Source organism: Lasioglossum baleicum, chromosome 16 (assembly GCF_051020765.1).
Source record: "Lasioglossum baleicum chromosome 16, iyLasBale1, whole genome shotgun sequence".
Classification (NCBI taxonomy): Eukaryota; Metazoa; Arthropoda; class Insecta; order Hymenoptera; family Halictidae; genus Lasioglossum; species Lasioglossum baleicum.
This window is the reverse complement of record NC_134944.1, coordinates 9,959,630-9,978,447: the sequence shown is the minus strand read 5'-3', so window position 1 is coordinate 9,978,447 and position 18,818 is coordinate 9,959,630. Positions and strand designations below refer to the sequence as shown.

The 18,818-nt window shown below is 38.0% G+C and overlaps 1 protein-coding gene and 1 long non-coding RNA gene across 5 annotated transcripts in view; one reads left to right on the top strand and one right to left on the bottom strand.

The window, feature by feature from the left end:
* Nucleotides 1-10,653, bottom strand: part of LOC143216928 (uncharacterized) — a 112,968-nt gene extending 102,315 nt beyond the window's left edge. For 2 of the 3 annotated variants that reach the window (XR_013010676.1, XR_013010677.1), the window contains exons 1-2: nt 7,452-10,653; nt 5,245-5,371 (exon numbers count right to left, since the gene is read on the bottom strand). The gene's annotated coding sequence lies outside the window, so the exon portion shown is untranslated. The remainder of the gene's footprint in view (nt 1-5,244; nt 5,372-7,451) is intronic. The other variant, XM_076440511.1, reaches the window with a different exon arrangement.
* Nucleotides 6,702-16,881, top strand: LOC143216933 (uncharacterized). 2 transcript variants are annotated; one of them, XR_013010682.1, is made up of 5 exons: nt 6,702-8,051; nt 8,862-8,938; nt 10,596-10,689; nt 10,828-10,961; nt 11,159-16,881. It is a non-coding gene; the product is annotated as an uncharacterized LOC143216933 (long non-coding RNA). The 2 variants fall into 2 exon arrangements; XR_013010681.1 differs by having other exon boundaries at nt 8,854-8,938.
* The last annotated feature ends 1,937 nt before the right edge of the window (nt 16,882-18,818 follow it).

The following is an 18,818-nucleotide window of genomic DNA, read 5'->3' as shown; positions in this document are numbered from 1 at the left end:
AGTACAAATTGCTACAAATAGAAACTAAATAGAGATATATTTCTTCTTCTCTTAGTAATAGTAATAAAAATACAAAGAAAATAATATAATAGTACCCTTAAATCCTTTTATATCAATTGCTATAAATAGAAACTAAATAGAGATTTATATTTTCTTCCCTTAGTACAATAATTTCAGTAACAATACAAAGAAAATAATAGAATGGTACCCTTAAATCTTCTTATATCAATTGCCACAAATGGAAACTAAATCGATTTTCTTAGTAATTCTAATAAAAATACAAAGAAAATAATGTAATAGTACCTTGAAATCCTTTTAGAATTTTCACTAGAATTTTCACTCGTTTCTGTTTCAAATACAAATATATACAGTGTACTTTATTATTAATGACTGATTATCTTTCAATACATCACTCAATTTATAGGATTTGAAGCACGGTAGGAGCAATATGAAATAATTGGTAGTGGGGGAACTGGTAATCTAGTAGTGGGAGTCGCGAAGAGGCAGCGGGGAAGAAGCGACCTTGCTTTACGTGATCATAGTTACATACGTATAGAGATCTATAATCTCCTCATACCGAACAAGCATCACAATGATCCGATCATAGGATCCACCTACTTGATGGAAAGTGAGGAGCTGGAAGCTGAATGCTGTAATTTCGAAAATCATCGATTGGCTAGCCAGCTTCTAATCACCATGGTTACAGTATTCGATTAACTATTCCGACTTCCTGACGCGTGCCAAGGATACCGAAGTTCTCGTAAACCCGCAATTCTTAATTGAATAACTAACGTTAAATTTAATAATGATTCTAAACTTGTAATAAATCAGTATTAACCTACTTCTGTTCGAAATTGATTGATGGGTGCGATCGATAAGCCCTCCAAGGCAATAATTTTCGTAAATTGTTTAAACATCGTGCATTATTAATTGTAGAAAATATGAAAATTATGTAGCACTATAATATAAATGATTTTATATTATATAAAACTTTGTGTACTATAATATAAATGATTTTCTTGTAGTCTTCAAACCTAGCTCTATTTGTTCATTAACAATTTTATTAAAACCGGAAAACATTAAAAGACATTAGCTGAAATTCTTTACAAAATTGTTAAAAGTCCTGGCCAACATTCTGATAACTTAGAAATTGATAATTTTGTTCTAAATAAATGGTAATTCGATTCCAGAATGCGCTACACAGCTCAGATGAGGGGAGGGAGCACGAATTCAGGGGAAAAGTAACTCCCTGTCTGCCAGTACCGGATTCCGAACGCGTCACGTGACCGGGCCACGACGGAAGAGTGGGGAACAGCGTCGTGGAAGGGGGAGATAAACTAATTTTTATACACAATATATTGTGAACAATTAAAAAATAGAAATTTCAGTGCTTGTTATATGAATAAATATTTAAAAATTAATTATAGCCTCGTGGGATTATATTATCTTGGTAGCATTGATTATTATTTCATGTTTTGGAATGAATCTCCCTCGGGTCGTTCGATATACAGGCTGCGGTTAATAAATCTCCTGGATTTGGATCTGGCATTGTTAGAGCACTGGCAAAGTGAGAGAGGCTGCGGTCCTTCAGTAGCAAAATCCTTCTGAATAGCTATCATATGGTTTGCACAGTTCACTGCAAGCTCATTATTGAAACATGCATCAAACCAATAATTCAAAAATTCAAAGTTGCTATATACCAAAAGATTTCTTTAGTTTCACCGCAAATATATACAATTTCATCAAGAATCGAAATATTCAAAAATCCCCTAAAACTGTACGTCAAAATTGAAGATTATTGTTTGGTTGACACGATCTTCAATTACTAATTTTAGAGTTAGAAATTTCACTAGGTTATCTCAAGGTCATACTATAGGTTCATGTTATTAGAGAGTCAAGCCCACGAGATATCATAACATAGACTAAATTATTGACCTCATCTTATACTACCATTGAAAAAATGAAGGTGACCTTGAACTTTCATTGAAACGAAACATTTCTCCCAATTCCTAATAAAGCAATTTGTAGAACGTTGAAAACTGATATCTTAAAATTGCCTCTAATGCTGCGCAGTCAAAAGTACACACTACCATTAAAAAATTGTAGGTGACCTTGAACTTTCATTGGTACGAAACATTTTCCCAAACTCCTAATAGTGTAATTTGTAGAACGTTTTCCGTCAGACTATGAGAAACGTCTAAAAAATCGCGAGCATAAAATTGGAAGCAGCCAGTACAAGGATATTGGCTATGAAGCAAGAATTGGTGTTGGCGGGTGCCATTTCGCGCGACATAGTGAACTGTGCTACATTTCAGTAATTCGTGAAACCTACGAATCCGCCCCGTTCCACGGTCGGTCCGTACATGTTTAATACCGGATGACATCGTGTGAGAACGAAGCCGAATGATCTATTATCATCTGGCCTTGTTGCCGGAGCTCGGATCGTCGGGTTTACCGTATCAATTATGCCGGCACTTTGCCGTGTAAATTATGAACGGCCGGCTTGCGTTGCGCGCGAACCCGGTTGGCTCGTGAATTTTCCAACGGCCGTTTTTCAGCGTCGGCCCGAGACACGGCGAATAAATCAGGAAGTCCAGGGGTTGGGGAAGTCGCGTCGGGGACAGGAAACCGTCGCTTGACCTTCCGTCGCTTGGCCGCAACGCGACCTTGCCGGCTAGAATGACGCGACCCTACGGAATATTTCATCGCGGCTTGCACCTGATACCCTTCCCCTAGATCCCTCTGACCTTTGCTACACGAGCCGAATGAAATCTTTACCTGTTCGGGAACCTGTTCCGGAACTTGTCCCACTGACGGGGAAGCTGCTCCTCTTCCTCTACTTGATGGATGGCGCACCTACTTCCGATCTTCCTGCCATTTTACATATTGTGTCCTCGTCTTTCTACCCTTTAAAGGTTCGTACCCTTTGCTACTAGCTATGGGGTGAGAGGGATGGCTGATGTCTTCCGACACCTGATGCTGCTAGTACGCTGATACGTCCTGATACCTAATGAAGCTACCTACATTTTGCTATTGTCTTTTGACCCCTAGTAAAACTAGCTACACAATAGTGCTGTCTTCTGATTCCTGATGAAGCTAACATGCCCACTGATACTACCTTTGATCCCTGATGAAGTTACAAGGATCGCTGATACTGTCGTCGTCTAACCCCTGATAAAGCTGCCTACATTTTGATATTGTCGGTTGATCCCTGATGAAGCTAGCTACACAATGGTGCTGTCTTTCGTCTACCCAGACACTGACACTGTGTCTTCTGTTCACTGGTTATTAAAATTCAGACAATCCTATCCATATCGTAATACAATATTTAAAGGGGTTCTTGTAGGAAGAGTAGGGAAAGTCTCGTCATCGACGGAAAACTGATAAGCTACGAAATTTTATGTGTGCGATGAGGGGACGTATATCGAACGGTTAGGGTATCTTAGGCACTAGATTAGGTGGTTGCTGCGACACTCCGAACTTCATCTTAGGGTATATTACCAATTTACCCTTCCCAAGCTGCTTCATTAGCTCTCCAGATAAGGGACCCTACCAACCAGACCATTTTTTCCTTCACGTCTTCTCGGTAAAATAGTCTCCTTCGTTAATCATTAACTCATTCTATTTTTACGTATCATTTGAACTGGTTTATTTCGAGCACCCTAAATGCAATAACCGAAAGTGGAAAAAGCTAGTCCAGAAATAATTTTAAAGTAGATCAAGAATAAAACATTCATTTGTGCTTTTTATCACTCATTATCGTTAGTTCAGAAAATAAACTGAAAGTAGAGAGAAACCTAAACTCAAATTATTTCACTATTATTTCAAAAATGCTAAACTTTTAATTTTGATACTAGACACTTAGTTCCCCTACTATCAACCAAATGTACGTTTCTATGCTCGAAAATGCATAGAAAACTGGCAACTTTCAAATATTTTAGACGAAGAGGCTGAGAACATTTTGTGAATATAAATTTAATTAAAACGGATTTTGATGTTTCCAAATTTGTTCAATATAAAATATAAACAAGTCCATAAATTGATGAAAATATCATTCTGCTGAACAGCCACAGTGAAATAACCACTAATAATTAATAATTACGGCAAGCACAGGAAATAACAGAATCTTTACATGCTTGAAACATTATATCTTTAAACATCATACACATATTTAATCGATCCGTTCTCGCGATAACTGCACAAACATCCCCCAATTTAATAATAATTTCACTCGCATATCGTTACAATTTCTCCACTCAAATTAACCCGCTGATTACGTCGAGCCTTCCCCATCATCCCGCCATTCATCGACAACCCCCCCGTCCTTGTGCATCTTTCGCCGTAGTCCCTCTATTTCATTAAGCTTTAAATGACCTCTCTTAATTACTTATCGATCGCGCAATAGGATCAGTCACGACGATTACGTTTTAGCCGGTCCCGTTCTTCAGGATCAACCGGACTGCGACTTTCTTATTTGTGTTGCGCTTTATCGAGCCGCTTGCCCGCCCGCGCTTTAATCCCGAACGGCTCTGGATAATTAAAGAAGATTTTTCAGTGGGTAAAAGCCCGGGGTCCTGTGTCGCTTCAAGAAACGCAAAACCCTGAGTTCCGTCTGAACCGTTTACCCTGCGTCGACTTCGCTCGCGCAATTTAGCCCTCGCCAGGAATTTTCTCTCCGGGTTTTCCTCTTCTCCGTCCCTCTCCTCGCCCCTCTCTCTCTCTCTCTATCAGTCTCTATTCTACACGGAGAGAAACTCGGGTAGCGAATCGTCGATTTGCTGGATACGCGGTGATTTGAATTCCCGCGGGATGGCCGAGCATGGCGGAGCAGAATTGTCTCTTCTCCTGGAACTTCTGCTAGAACTCAATTTTGTGGTTTCGAGAATTTTCAAGGGAGCACCGCGGAATATTCGTTATCGGTATAAAAGGGCCCCAGCCCTGGCCGAAGTCTGCGCGATGCTTCTGTACCCGCAGAATTCGAGAAAACTGTATAACTCGGGTAGGTTCCGCGAAAATGGCGAATGTACCCCGTTCATGGAGCTAATCTCTGTTTTAGGGGGTCTAAGCGACGGCCCTCGGGTTCACCGTGTCACACAGGATCCCGTGTCATCCCGACGCGTACAAGACCTAACCCAATTCTACTTCCATTACTCCATTTACATTCTCGGACTCTCGGCTGCTGAACACCGGACTCGAATAATCCCGTAGATGTACCAAGACGCCGCCTAGGAGACGTATTCTTACCTTTTATACCGCCAAATTGTAGTACAGGAGTGTTCAACCTACTTCATTGCTGTTCTGTGATGAACGGAACAGGAAATGGCATCATCAACCTGCTGCGGAAGGAGCCACACTGGACCGGACGGTCGACCTAGAAGTTTATTAAGATTTTAGCACTATGTATTTAGAAGTTTAAGGGTATAACAGGTCGTTTGATTCGATTTGACGTCAGCTACAATATTATCAAATCAAAAATATATATTGAGCTTTAAAAGTTGAAGGTCACCGTGATTTTTTATAGAATACACATTTTTTAAAAATTTTTTGTATTAAAATTTGTAAACCGCTAAATGTTGGTTAACTTTTGTTCAAAACTGCCGGGAAAATCATGTTCAGTTTTAAAATAAACAATAATCCATAATGGTATTCATAGAATGTTGATTTTTAAATGCTTGTACGATTTGGACTTTCAACTACATATTTAGAACTCTAAAGATATTCAAAGGAAAATAACTTCGACAATTTTCTCTCATTAGTCAATTAAAAATTACTTATTTAATAAATAACGAACTGTAATCCTAAATTTGAGGTATGCATTTTCAAGGTAAAAGAATGCTCTCCATAAAAAAATTTTTCTAGAAATATTAAATAGATTCGGCAGGGTTCACGAAAGTAATTTTTCCGATCGAAAATCATATTCACAAAATGTTCATTTTTAAATGCTTGTTATAATTATATATTTATATTAAATTCCACATTAATATCGAGAATTTTGGCATTGATAAACGTTTAGAAAGTACTGTAGTCGTATTAACCTTCTTTTTTACTGTAACCTTCACTCCGCATATACAGTGACTCCCACTCTAATATTCGGACACTCTTAAAAACACCATCACTTTTTTAATATTGGACTACGCGATTTGAACTTTTTTGGGAAGCCAGAGCAACTAGTTTACTACAGGATGTGACAAGAAATTTTTTCAAAAATTGCATTTGGACGGAATTGTAGAGAAAATACTAAAAGTTGCATTTTACAACTTTTTTATGCGGGCCTATATTGAAATTTTTAGAAATACTTTTTGTAGATCTGTATCAATTATATGCATTGTGAAAGTTTCATAGAAATCGGTTGATGCTGGAAAGATTTAAGAATCCTTAGAATTACTGCAGTTGGAGGCCGAATATCATGAAAAACTGCAATTTTTACCATCTTTAAACGTTTGTAGCTCATTACAACGTCGACCGATTTTGATGAAATTTTCAGAATATGTTTAATTGATACAGATCTACGAAACGTGTTTTCTAAATTTTCCATATAAGCCCACATATAAAAGTTGAAAAATGCAACTTTTAGTATTTTCTCTGCAATTCCGACAACTTGCAGTTTCTTTCAAAAATTTTTGTCACGTTGTGTAGCAAACCAATTGTTCTAACTTCTTCGTAAATTTCAAGTCGTATATTACAATATTAAAAAAGTTATGGTGTTTTTAAGAGTGTCCGAATATTAGTGTATGTAATAGAGGTGTATACGCACACCAGACTAATGAAAACGTACATAAAACGTTATTTACATAAAATGCTATCTGTAACGAATTTCAAACATGATTAACAAAATAGAAATTATTAAATTTATTATTTTTATTTATTTAGAATTGTTATTTATTCAAAGTTCAAGTTTTGTCGATGTTTTAGTCAAAGTTTTTTCTTTACATTTTGCAGTGAAAACATGCATGGGTTATAATTTCACTCCAGTACAGGGTTAACATTATTGCAAGAAAGGTGACACAACTCAAAAATGCAGCATTTAAGAAAAATCAACTTAAAGAATACTATAAAACTTCTACATATTGTTCAATGACATAACCTCAAAATTGCCATTATTTGACTTGTGTCACTGTTCTTGCGGGGGTGCGATATGTATGTAAGTACGCAGAGTGAAGGTTAACATCTGTCTATCCATAATTTATGGTCATTAACACAAACCGTACCACGACCAGTCAAATGACCGATTTCACATTTTTTATTTTTTAATTATAGAATTTATAAAGATGTTTCCACACACACACACACCAGAAATTCTTCAATAAATTTCTTTATTCAATCACGTATTGTTATAAAAATTGTGAAAGACCTATATAGATTCAGTCTTGTAATTTTTATAAAACACTATATCCGACACATTTTGTAGCCGGTATGGTTAGTGTAAAAATCGACAAGCAAGTAGCACTTACCTCGAGTCACTTTTGTTCAAGCTGACGTCTTGACACTTCTTGTAAACACAGATGCTCCTATCACAAAGTGCGATCCTCCATCTTCAACTTGAACACTCAAACGTTCGAAAATTCCAATAAGAACACACACTAAAATTAGCTCGAAACTTTCTCTTCAAATCGTGCACAATTTTCTAGAAGCTGGCGTTTTCTTTCACTTCTCAATCGTACACAGAAGCGGTTCACACTACGAATCATAACGTCACTATACATACAAATAATCACGTAGTCACCTTGTTTATTGGTAGGTTAGTGGGGACAGTGTTCTCGGAACGTGTGACGTCATGTGTTGTTCCGAAAGGCATTTTTCGTGCAACGCAGTTGTCAACCGTGTTCTCGATCGCGGGGGCCCCCACCATACTGAATCGACGACGCGATGGGCCAATCCTCTCCTCTCCCCTACACTCGGGTCCCAATCAGTGCTGAGATATTGTGCAAGATTTCTCGCGCATGCACATCGAAGACAGTGTAACTCTGTGTTCGTGTCCCCCTCGTTATTTGTTATCAAGACGCAGAAGGTGTATGCACAGGAGTTCGTCGCAATAATGTGATTATTACGTGGTACGTACCTTTTTCTTGTTTAATTTTATTAATTAATTCTGTGTTTAAGTGAATTATTTATTTTCTACCGATCTAAATTTTGTCTCGAATCGTGTCGATGCCCTTCCACGATAATTTTCTCTTGCGTCACGATGATCTGTTAAATGTAAACGAATTTATTATTTGTGTTTTATCGTGCAATAGAAATCTAGTTTATTTAAATTTGATTTTACATTCAACTTGAATGATTTATTGGCTGCACTGTACGTTCGGCAACCAGACATGGAGCAATTTCTCTTATTTGATTCTGTAAATTTTGGCGCGAAAATGCTAAAAATTCAAGTTTCAATTTACTTGTGCTGCCATCTAGCGGCTTTGCTCGTTAGACGACGCGCGAAGCTGAGTACACACCATGGCGGTGCATTCACCTGTCAACTGTCAACGACGATTTGAATAGCTCAAAAGTTTTCACACGCATAGATTTTTGAACTACTGATCTCATAGGATTGAAACTGGCACTTATGACATTTTCTCGCAAATTGTACAGAATTACATAAAGAGGTAAAAATTTCTGGTTTCTGGAGGTACACGTTAACCTCTTAACTTTCATTAATTCGAATTTATCGTTTAACGGTTGATCGATTGAATTGAATCGAATTTGCCAATTGAATTTTATCGTGCAATAGAAGCCAAGCTTATTTAATTTTAGTTCAAATTAATTTTGATTCTACATTCGACTTGAACGATTTATTTTCTATTAATTCGTATTTATTGTTTGACGGTTGATCGAATTAAATTAAATGAATATTTTTTTCTGTTGCAGGGCCCAAGGGAAAAGCATCCATCCATTGATCATATCGATAGCCTAGATCGAGAGACAACGTATCGTGCTTCAAGATGAAGAAGATGTAAGTACCAACTATCTTCCAATAAAACTTTCTTATTGAACATTTTCTCTTAAAATTATCAATTTACCGTGGGTTCATTAAAAAGTTAATCGCAAATTAGTTTGTCACGAATTAAAATAGTAGGATGTCGTGTGTCCCCTCTCTTTCTCTCAGAGTATTTCATGACAATTTTTATGACGTAATAAAAAGGATTCTCAGAGCAATACTGTAATATGGGAGGACTCCAATATTTTTTCGACATGGGAAGTAGTGTTGATGTTTTTTTATTGTGCCCTCTCATTAAATTCAATAGCATGTAGGTAGTTAAACCTTTTAATTTTTTTATTGCGGGTAGTTACAAAGTTTATATGTATAGTGGTTGCATTGACTGTATTGTATGTAGTGCTTCTTCGGCAATTGTCGATCCCCATTCGGTGACATTCGGTAGCAAGGATCTGACCATGGCTTCATAATATAAGCCACACGCGAAAGTCAAAGTGAACGAACGTACGTTTGGTCATCTCGGAGCCTCCCCCTGGCCTTGTCAACCGCGTTATTTGTTATTGAGACGCTGAAAGAAGAAGACGCGAAGTAGAGACCGTTACATGGTGCGTACCGTTTCCGTGTTGCCTCGCGGAAATTCAATTCACGATTATTTACCTTAATTTGTATTAAAACTAATTCTGTGTTCATGCGATTTATTTAGTTTTTATCGATTTAAATTTATTCTTGAATCATGTTGCCTTCTCGCGATAATTTACTCTTGCGTCGTGACGATCGGTTCAATTTTAACGAATTTGTTGTTTGTGTTTTATCGTGCAATAGATCGTTTATTTAATTTTGATTTTACATTCAAGTTGAATGAATTTTTGGTTGTACTGTACGTTTGGTAACCAGAAATGGAAGAATTTTCCTTATTAAATTCTGTACATTCTGGCGGGAAAATGCTAAAAATTCAAGTTTCAAAGTTTGCTTGTGTAACCGGCTTCGTTCGTTAGACGACCCGCGAAATTGAGTACATGCCAACATGGCGGTGCATTCACCTGTCAACTGTCAACGACGGTTCGAATCGCTCAAGTTTAAACTGTTTAAACAAGCATACATTTTGGAACCATTGATCTCGTAGGATTGAAACTTGGACTTTTGACATTTTCTCGCAAAAATCTACAGAATTACATAAGAAAGAGGTAACAATTTCTAATTTCTGAGGTACACGATAACCTTATTTTCTATTAATTCGAATTTATCGTTTGACGGTTGATCGATTGAATTCAATCGAATTTGTCATTTGTGTCTCATCCTCCGATAGAAATCAAGTTTATTTAATTTTGATTTTACATTCAACTTGAACGATTTATTTTCCATTTTCTATTGATTCGGATTTATTGTTTGACGGTTGATCGATTGAATTAAATCGAATTTGCCATTTGAATTTTATCGTGCAATAGGAGTCGAGCTTATTTCATTTCAGTTCAAATTAATTCATTCAGATCAAATTACTTTCGCGTTGTGACGATTAATTGTATTTAAATTCGTTTCGTGCGATAGAAATCGTTTATTTAATTTTCATTCAAATTAATTTGGATTCTATGTTCAACTTGAATTATTTATTTCGTAATATTATTTCCTAATATATTCCTATTAAATAAATAGAATTTATTTTTTCCGTTACACACAGAGAGTGAGGGGAAAGAATGCATCGATCCAACGACTGTATCGATAGTCGAGATCGAGGCGCAACGAATTGTTCTTTCTTCAAGCAGGAGAGGACGGTGAGTACCATTATAAACCAATTAAACTTTGTTATTGAACATTATCTTCTTAAATTAATAATAAAAAATTAATAATCACGAATTATTAATTCACTTTCGGTCGATTGAAATTAAATGAATTTGTTCTTTCTGTTATAGAACCCTAAGGGTACAGAAAACTTCCAAGCTGCCAACCTGGATGCCTGAGGCGACGCACCTTGATTATTACCAAAGACGACATCGATAGCTGAGATCGAGGGCAACGTGTCGTGCTTTCTTCAAGGGGGAGAGATGTAAGTATCGAGAGATATCTTAATAATTAATCTTTATTATTCAACATTTTCTTTTCAAAGCATTAATAACAAATTGTACCACCTACACTTCTTATTTCGAAAATCATTTAAATAGTATTTAAATTAAAATCTTTTCATATCCCAATGGAATTTTACGAATCGATTTTAATATCTTTTGTTTTATTTTTTGATTTCAGGACTCTAACGCAGCTTCTCATCCCTCCAACAAGTAGTGAGTCAATAAACAATAGTTTTTTTATTATTCTATTTTTCTTGCGTAGTATATTTTGACGAGTCAGTGACCGTGGAAAACGCCAGGCGTTTTCCACGGGTAGTACATGATCTGTTTCTTAGCTAGGTAGGGTCTTTTTGTACGTCGCGTTTTTTTTTCTATAAATATAAATAATTTCAATAATATATTGAATCTCCAATTTGCGGAAAGATAAAAATCTTCCGTAATTTGGAACACACTCACTAATCACTTTTAATCGTCAAGATAATTGTTTGTATTTTAAAATTACTTTAAATTGCTCGAAAACAGTTTATATCACGTACAAAAAGACGAATCGCGACGGATAGATTCTTTAGACGAAGCAAATTAACCTATACATATTACTTCCACTAGTACTTTATATTTAGTAAACTATTTTTTTCCACTATTTCGAAATTTTGCTTCGTCTATAGGGTCGTCCGAGGGTTTTTAAATATTTTTATAAAGATTAAAATTCATTAAACAATTTAAAGAGTTCATTTTACTAAAGAACTTAAAGAATTTAAAGAATTTAAAGAATTCATTCCATAATTAAATATGTGTTTTGTAACTTCATATTAAATGTTGAATTCAAAATAGAACCATTATACAAGAATACAAGAATATTAGCTCGTACAAAATCTAACGAATTCTTTTAGTTAGGATTTTCAGGATATTAAGATTCCCTGTTCGTTGCTCGAATCCTCTCGCGTGCCCAGGCGCTACTCGGGAGGGTGAGAGCAACGAGCACATGGAATATTGTTGTAATAATATGTGTGGCGACTGACAGTGGTTAGTGTATCGTGCACGACATATTTTCCACTTGTGTGTGTGTGTGTTGATAGGCAGTGGAATTGCGTCGATTTTTTAAACTAGAATCAGTAGCACATATTCCTGTTGATCTGTGACATGCTACATGGATCTTCGTGTAATATGTGTAGTAATTTTCTCAATTCATTAAAAACAACGTGTAATATTCAGAATTACATGTAATTTAATTCAGAGTTAATTCAGCTGTCATTTCGATTTATCGATTTATTTCGCAATGATCACGGCCATTGTCAGTCGATTTCAGGAAAACTGGTACGTACCTTAGAGTGTGCTTGTGTGAGATTTGAACGTTAGGGTGTCGGAGGCGTCCCGGGACGTTCTCTCTAGGTGTTAGGATATTGCACCCTGGCGTCTGTGTGGAGATCGTGTTGTGAATGTGTTTGAGAGCTTGTGTCTTTTGCTACTTTTTAAATATAGGGCTAGGTAGGTAGGTAGCTTACCTTCTTGGTGTGACTGTTCGTTTTAAGTAGGTAGGGGCCGGGGCTGGCTACCGTTTTCTCTTTCGGGTAGGCCGCGATTCGCACGGTAGTCAGTCACCGGAAGAGCTGGAAGTCTCGTCTCGAAGCTAAATCGAACGAGGCATGACGTTCGAATGGATGCTTCGTGCTCGATTCTTCCAGCTCGCGTAGCTTTCGCGGACGCGGACGCGAACGCGCGCGGATTAGGGTCTCGAAACGTTGCGCACCTGCTCGATTGCACCAGCGGAACGATCGGCTTCTCTTGAAACTTGTGATTCGTTTCGATAGTCGTCGATCGTTTCCCCTGTGAGCACGTTTAGGGTTTCAGTTGTTTGGCGGACCGCCGAAGAAAAAGAAGAGGCTATATGCCGAAGTGGCCCCGACAAACTGTCGCTCAAGAGGGCAACTACAATGGCCTCGCATCTTCGGATGCGAAGTCATTTCATTTATTTCTACCTTGTCGCTGTACTCGTCTGTAGAAGTAGTAGTAGAAGTAGTTAGTTGTACACATGGGCAGGCCTCGCCGCCCCAACGATCAGCGGAGATGGGCACGTCCGCGATTGAAATAGCGTTACGAAAAAAACCACGGGTATTGCATTAGTCGATTGTGAACAGAGATCGAAGTTAGTGTTGCGGAAATATTCGCGATTTTCATACATTTCAATATAGATTCTTTAATTTTAGCGTTGCGAATGAAATATTCGCGATTCTAATTACATTTCACTTTTATTTTTGCTTGAAGAAATATTTAAGATATAATATAAGAATTTTATAAAAGTTTAATTCTCTCTGTTCGTTGAATTAGCGTTGCGCAGCAAAAGGATCGCGTTTGTATTTGAGTCTTTCGACATTTCAGGCGCCCATGCTCCAGCTGCAACGGACCACTGAAGAAGTGGTCGCAGTCGAAACGGCTGCCGGGTGTGGTGTAGGCATCCGCGATTTCGATTAGAGTTGCGAGAGAATAATAACGGGTTGAAGTAGCGTAGTATTTGTGGAAATCGAAATTGAAGTAGAGAATGTCTGGGACGAGATTAGTGGAGGTCCGCACCTACTCTTCAAGTAGGGGTGACCTCGCAGCACATGACCGCGTGGCACCATCTCTGGCTAATAAAGTCAGCGTTACTAGACTTCGGTCTATACTCAAAGCGGCCAGCTCGTGGAGTGTATACTCGCCAGTTGGAATAACGTTTTGAGCGAAGGGGCGCATCTGTCCTGGCGTTACGACGTCCAGGCAGGTGGATGGTGTCATTGCGTTTGGATCCGGGGTTGATCCTATGGGCCTGGAAACCCAGTCGCTAGCTATCTTGCCTCGCCTCTACTTCATTTCGATTAGACTAGGATTTGCTTAATTACCGTTTTTGACAATGGCAAAGAGGAATAGTGGAGGAACCGGTCCTCTCCACTAGTAGACTTTGCCATTTATAATGCATGCCGCGAATGAATTAATAGAACGAATTAGCGAATTAGCGTTGCGAGAATTTGTTGTCGCGATTGCTTTAGTGTCGCGAAAAGTACCAACGCGTTGTTTTAAGGCGGGATTAAAGTAAACGCATATTGGAAAACGCACCTCTCTAGAAGATCAGATTTAATTACAAGAGTCGCGATCTCGTATTAGAGTAGTGAATAGAGGACTGACATTGCAGGCCCAGTCGCGTTCGGAGCATGGAACATTTTTCAGACATTTTATGGATATCCAAATGTGTATATTATTTGGATATTACTTTTTTGATACCGTACAAATGTGGAGCATACGTCCACCGGACCACTACGTAGAGTAGGGACCACTACGTAGAGTAGAAACGTATTGGTACGTTCCGAGGCCAAATTGCCGTAAGCAGTTAGCGCAAAATCACGGTGCACGTTGCCACGTTCAACTCCCCGCGGTGTGCCATAACACACGACTCGTTTGCCGTTCCAGCAATGGAACAAGTGTTTCCGCTGTCGTTCGACAATACCGTACGCAAAAAGAAGACGTATTAAGTTACGTCACCTGTGGCGGTATGCACGACAATGCCATGGTGAGCATCGTATTAGCATCTAATTCGGTGCAAGCCATGGTGTTGGGCGTGACTTACGATGACGGAAAACACTGTAGTTTACCTGAACGTAGCGACGTGTGCCTTTAGCCATTTGCCGGTGTGTGAGCGTTAAATGCAGGGAACGTATCACTGCGTTTCACCAGCATGTTTATTTTTTGGACTAACCCCCCACAACGTAGTGGTTCGATCGCGTTAATAGACATACATACCGTGTATGTACAACGTATCGAACGCCTCGTCGGCCCGCAAGGTAAAAGACGGGGTATCTTTACGTTTCGTGCAGTAGCTTTGTCGACGGAATTTAGTTTTCATCGCGCCCTGCAAAACTGGTTTCTGCAATGTCCGAATCTATTATAATACTCGAAGTCGCGAAGTATAGTCTCGCGTTTACGGTCAGAGTTCACAGAACTCAATCGAATCGTTTAATGTAAAAGTTTTCCAATATGCAAATACTAGAAAATCCCGCCTTTTAGAGTTGCGATAAATAAAATGCCACACTGCACCCTCATATGACTGTTTCTGATTACTCCCAGCCGGTGTGGCTACCCCTACATACTCGTAGCCATTGCTTTTCCCTTAGATTTGCGTAAAAAGAAATTAAAGTGCACGGGAGCTTTTTATACCGAATTTAATAAAATAGTGTTGCGACAAATGATGCACTGTTCGCGTTTTCAATAAGATATTTATTTTTTATTATTTGTAGATTAGCGTTGCGAAAGATTGATTCGGCTTGACTCCCCCCTATAAATTTAAATGGCTACTCGCGTTTCCATTTAGGGTGGCGTAAAAAGAAACGAAAGTGCACGGGAGTTTTTCGTTTTTGATCAAATTTAGCGTCGCGGTAGAGAATGCACTGCTCGCGTTGTTTTGAGATGTTCATTGCACACTTTGTAGAGTAGCGTTGCGCAAAAATGGTCCACTCTCGCGCGTTGTTTGAAATATGTCGAGTGGACAACTGTTCTGAATATTTATCTTTCTTTATTTTTTTTTTATGTGTTAACCCAAGATTTGTTTCAGATACTTGGTCCCTGAGGTAAGACAAATAAGATGGCGGCCCATGAAGATTTCCTGTAGAGTTGCGTATGAATATTAAAGTGCACGGGAATTTTTGATTTTGTACATATCTATTAAATTAACATCACGAATGATAATGCACTGGTCGCGCTTGTTTTTTCCGGGACGTCCAATACGTCCTTTGTAAATTAGCGTTGCGAGAAAATGGTCCACTCGCGGCTTTGTTTGAAGGATACATCGAGTGGACAATTGTATGTCAAAGGTGTTTCTTTTTTTTTAAATTTTTTTTGTGTGCTAATTCAAAATTAAGTTTGTTCCAGATCGTTTGTTTATTAAAACAGCGAAGAGGAAACACTGGAAACTTCAACGATTCAGACGTCTTCAACGTAATAGTTTGTGATTGTCGTAGATGTATTGTTTCTGTAGATTATCTGTGTATGGGGGCATGTGGTATTGTTCGTCGTTTTCGTTGCATATTCCATTTAATCAACTGTGTTTTTATTTCAGCAAAAAATTGGGTTAGCTACCTTGTAGACACTTATACACACACACACACACATACATACACACAAAATATAAAATATTGAGTTACAAAATACATGGGGATTTGATAAAAAATCACAAAGTGTAAACCAAAATGTGAAAGTAAACATGAAAAACTTTGTGATTTTTTATGTAATTCCTATGCATTTTCTACACAACAAAGGATTAAACAAAATTAACAATTTTTACCTATATACGACAAAATCACTAAAAGTGACAAAAATGAATTAAAAATATGCAAAAAGGTTAAATATAAGAGAAAATCAGAAAATAAATAAATAAAATAAAATAAATAAATAAAGAGAAAATAAATTCAAATAAAGACGATTTAGGGGGTCGGACGGGTAGGCTCGTAATCAGGCCCTTCTTGCTACATATTCGTTTGTACAGTGGTCAAAAATAGAACCCTGTCAAATGTGTATTAGGCAGGGTATATATGTATACAAAATGGGATTTTTTTTATATTTTGTAATTTTGGAAACTTTTCATTGTCCGTCGGGTGGGCCGATAAAGCCGCGCTCACAGTGGCTCCGATATCGGCCGATTTGGTCGACGTCCGACGCGTCTGTCTCTTTTTTCGAGCGCGCGAAAAAGAGACACACGTCGGACGTCGGCCGAATCGTGCGACATCGAAGCTACTGTGAGCGCGGCCTAAAGAAATACTGACACTAAACCTACCATCACCGGTCAAAATGACCGGTTCCAGAATTTTTTATTTTATTTTTTATTTTACGTCTCTATCTTTATAAATAAATTTTTTAAGGCTTGGTAGGTTAGTGTTAAGTGGGTGGGTGGGTGGGTCTCCCTAGCAGCAACCTCCACGTGGTGAGACCCGGGCAATCGGTGTGATTCTCGGTTTATAATACTTTCTTTCGCGAAGGTCAATTGCTTTATAAAATATTAAAAATCGACAATCACACCGAGCTAATAGCTGCGAAGGTTAAACAATTCCTCTTCATGATTACGGTTTTTTTCTTACAAACCTTTATGGTTTTATTTCATGGTAAAAAATTTCGAGTCACTATACACAGTTTACACTTGTATTTGTAAAATTTTTATCGAAATGAATGTGTTCAGGGACTTTTCCACCGAATGGATTTTATCGCCGTCCATATTGTCCTTTTGAGAACGAGGCGGGATTGAAACACGAAAAACCAGTAAGAAAAACGGATTTCGCGGACAAAAAAAAAATGGATTTTGTTTCCCTTGCGCGATGGGAACCGCAGTGAACATAGGGAGAGCGGTTCGGTTAGAAAATTCGGGAGTGCATTCCGAGCACGGATACAGGCGTGTTCGTATACATATCGGGAACCGAAAACCAGGACTGCTTGCGCCGAGTTAATATTTAACAAGATTCGGCAGGCCGCGAAACAATCCTCGTGAAACGGATACAGACCGAAAGGACCGCAAAACAATATTTCGATGCGTTAGCAGCTCCCGCAGCGAAACGGTTTAATATTTCACCGCGCTCTGCAACGGTAACGAAGAAAACTTTCAAAAGATTTATCTATATACATACACACCGCCGGCCCCGGGAAAACGTAATTGAAAATCTCCCGAGCGCCGTGATAACGTGGCCACGTACCTCGCGAACTCCCGCGGAAACTTACCCGTTTCGCGTCGATAAATTATTTTATTCCGCGATTATAGAGTGAATCGCGCGAACGATCTTTGAAAACGTGTCGGCTTCGAAGCTCTCGTCGCGCGAGAACGAGGAAAAGGAACGAGAGGAGGGAGGGATTGTCGTAAAGGTTGCGACACGTTTTGTATTTTAGCTATAAAATTTTATAGGATGAGAATTACGCAAAAAAATTTTATACCGTTGGAAAGATATACTTGCCAGCTACACTTTCCCTGTGGAAAGTATAATGATAGCGTTTTAACGGATAAAAAATTACAGCCAATTTTCTGGAGACAATGTTTTTGGCAAAAAAATTTTGTTGTACAATTGGGACATACGAAAAACTCGGAAAAGTTTATTGTGCATTTATTTCTTAGATCATGATTTAACAGAAAAAAAACATTGTTCACTGAATAATAACCGGCTTAATAGTCTTATTCACTTTCACAATGTTTGCATGTGAAATATGTAACTTGAAAAATGTTTCAAACAGAAGTTACATGGTTTCGAAGGGGACACGATTCTACGTTTCGGTTTCTTTGTAGATTGGGGAGTCGAGGGGATATGCGGGTCATTTCCAATTTTTTTTTTACGGAACCATGTATTTTTTAATGCACCTATGTAGTTCATGATTGCCTGTAAAACATTATTTATCGTTTATGTTGAAAAACTAACAGTGTAGGTATTTCCAAATATTTAAATTCTTTCGAAATGTCCCTTCTAAAAAAGGACTAGTAACAGAAATAAAGTAGCATTAAGTTAAGTCTTTGAAGCTGGCACAGCTCATTTAAATTTTCATTTCAATATGTTTAACTTTCACTTGTTATTTTCATTAAAAAAATGTTCCTTTAAAAATCAGCGTTTTTTTTAATGGAAAACAAAGAAGCATGTAGCACATCTACTACAACTAGACTGCGGATGTTTATGCAAAATAAAAATGTCCAGCCACGATTGTGGGCATGAGGAGTTAAATACAAATTCATAGCATCCTTTAAGAGTTTTTTTACACCTGAGGATAACATAACTAGACTGCAGATTTTATGCATTTATTACAAAAATGGGTAAGTCCAATTTAAAAAAGATTAGAGGCGAAGAGAATTT